The sequence below is a fragment of the Etheostoma spectabile genome, chromosome 2, assembly GCF_008692095.1.
Source record: "Etheostoma spectabile isolate EspeVRDwgs_2016 chromosome 2, UIUC_Espe_1.0, whole genome shotgun sequence".
NCBI lineage: Eukaryota > Metazoa > Chordata > Actinopteri > Perciformes > Percidae > Etheostoma > Etheostoma spectabile.
In genome coordinates, this window is record NC_045734.1 from 14,574,228 (window position 1) to 14,576,837 (window position 2,610).

Below are 2,610 nucleotides of genomic sequence, written 5' to 3' on the forward strand. Positions count from 1 at the left end.
GTGTGTGTGTGTGTGTGTGTGTGTGTGTGTGTGTGTGTGTTGGACACAGGATTCCTGTCCCCTATGGACCAGTTTTCTGAAAGCCTTCCATGCTCCAGCGCTCACAGCAAATATACACTGATAAAGAGAGCGAGAGGAGACACAGGCACAGTGCATTTACTGCTAATGTTACACACACACTCTTACGCCATTCTCTAACACACACACACACAGCTTCACACTCATCTAAGGTGCCCCCTCCTTCCTCTCTCAAACCTGATTCCGAGATTACAAATGATTTCTGCCCCATGTCATTTCTTAAACATAGCTTAGCTAACCTCCCCTCCTTTTCTTCTCTTCTCTCTCCTCCTGCGTCCCTCTCTCTTCCGTACACACCCCTCCATCCCCAGATCTACCCCTCACACTTGTTTCCCCCCCCCTTTTCTCTCCCTCTCTCTCTTTTCCGCTTGAGTAGTTTTGCGGCAGAAAGGATGAATGCTATTACAGCGTCGCGTCATTATCGGGTCAGGCCGGCCGGGCCCATCTCCATCACAAAGGCCAGGAGATCACAGACCTCTTGTGAGCAAGCGAGCGCACCCACATACACACAAGCACAAACAAACACACATGTGCACCCTAAGGAGATCAGAGCACCCCCCCAACCTCCACCCTTCCTGCCCCTCTTCCCATTCATCTTTCATGTAAATTGGCTGCAGGTCTCCCTCTGTCTCTCCCTCCCTGACCTTGGGCTTGTGTTATCTCCACATACTCTGATCCAGCACATATACAGAGTGAATGAAAGCATGAGAGAGGGGTAAAAAGAAGAAATGAAATCCCCTCCTTTTCTCCCATCAACCTGTGATAGTCTGAAAAACTGGCGTGACTGTGTGTCTATGTGTGTAAGGACTTGTCTGCCTCAGACAATATTAATTAACTGGATAAACCCTCATGCCTCTCTTATTTCTGCTCTCTGTTTTCATCCAGTGCTTCCTATCGGGGTATCTAAATTGCTAACAGGGCGTGGGCCTGTGGGGTCATATCAGTTTGGTGTCTTTCTCTTTCTTTGTCAGGGGTTTGGAGAAGAGTCCTAGAGAGTCTGGCTGTGCAGTTAAAATCAATATGACACAGGCATATTTTTTAGATGGTTTTTAAAATACGCTTAATAGTTGAGGTTTAGCTCCGACTCTCTTGGCACTAACCTTATATTAGTTGTGTGTGGTTATTTGTAAAAGCAAAAGGGTAACATTTTGGGATCAGAATAAAAAGCAATCTAGGCCGAAAAATCTGATCCACTAATTGTGGTTCAGTCAGATTTATGATTGTAGTGCTGCTCAACAAGCATTTGTTTGGGTCATACATTCATAACAACTGTTCCTGCTGATTTTCAAAATGGGAAAAAAAGGCAATTGTTTCTCCCTAAATAGCCAACAAAATCAGTTTATAATTAAAGCTGAAAAGAGAAACAGGCTCTACTGTTGCAAAGCCATGCATTACTGTATATTTACAGCAGTTGATTTTAACAGTTGTTGACCCCATAAAGGAGCTTTGAAATGTAATCCGTCAACATCTAAATGACTTGCTGATTCTGATATAGGATGCCACTTCGGACAGTCTTTCCTGGAAGGAAATCCTAGTGTTGCACATGTTTGTACACACAAACAGGGGAAGAAGCAACAATAAAAAAGGAAAAACAAATAATCTATGATTACGTAAGTGAAAGTAATATTACTGGCATATGCAAATACATAATACACACATTTACTTAAAAAGCAACTTTATTACCATTAAGACTTTAGGAAAGTAATTACAGTTTTCATGTTTGTCCTTTTTCAAACCGCTGCATATGGGGCCAGTACTACTAGGGAAATTACAGTTATAATAACATTTAGTTTTATTATCCTGTGTATGCTTTAATTTATACATTGCATCTTCTCTTTGTTACATGCTTTACAATTATTTTTATTTTATTTTTATATTTTCGTGGCTGTTTTTCAATTATGTGCATACTGTTTATGAAACCATATCCAAATCACATCACTTACATCTACATATTCCCTGTTTTCCAAAAAGAAGCTAATCTCTCTTTTCATAAACTTGCATGACAGACAATTCCCAGCATGGGAGGTTGCATTAAAATTGTCTTTTTAACTTATGCCCCCCCTGGGTGCAGAGACAGCAGGAGAGATCAAAGTCTGATCCACTTCCAACTGATATGACATGAAGAGCTTCTGGAGCTGTTCAGAGACACTTTGCCAATCAGACAAAAAGGGGACTGAAGCTGGAAGAGGACTGACTGATGTGTGCGAGTGTGTATAGGAGGGTGTTTGAAAAGGTCGTAAGGGCTTCGCTGGGTGAACACAGACAACCAGCCATCCGTAGCCGCACACACACACGCACACTTTCCCACAGTTGTCCCGACACATACACGGTCTCTCTCTAAGCCCAGCTCTCCTCTGCTCCTTGCCTTAGCTGCTGGTGGCAAGCTGTGATAATCCTTTGGCCAACACAAAGCTCCGACTGTTACAGACTACAATCTGAAGGAACACACACAGTTATCAAACACAATCCGAGAAGCAAACAGGCTTGTGTGTGTGTGTGTGTGTGTGTGTGTGTGTGTGTGTGTGTGTGTGT

At 42.8% G+C, this 2,610-nt stretch overlaps 1 protein-coding gene across 2 annotated transcripts in view; it reads right to left on the reverse strand.

Annotated features, from left to right (window-relative positions):
• zcchc7 (zinc finger, CCHC domain containing 7) overlaps positions 1-2,610 on the reverse strand; it is a 70,582-nt gene that overhangs the window by 19,847 nt on the left and 48,125 nt on the right. The gene's annotated exons all lie outside the window — the stretch shown is intronic.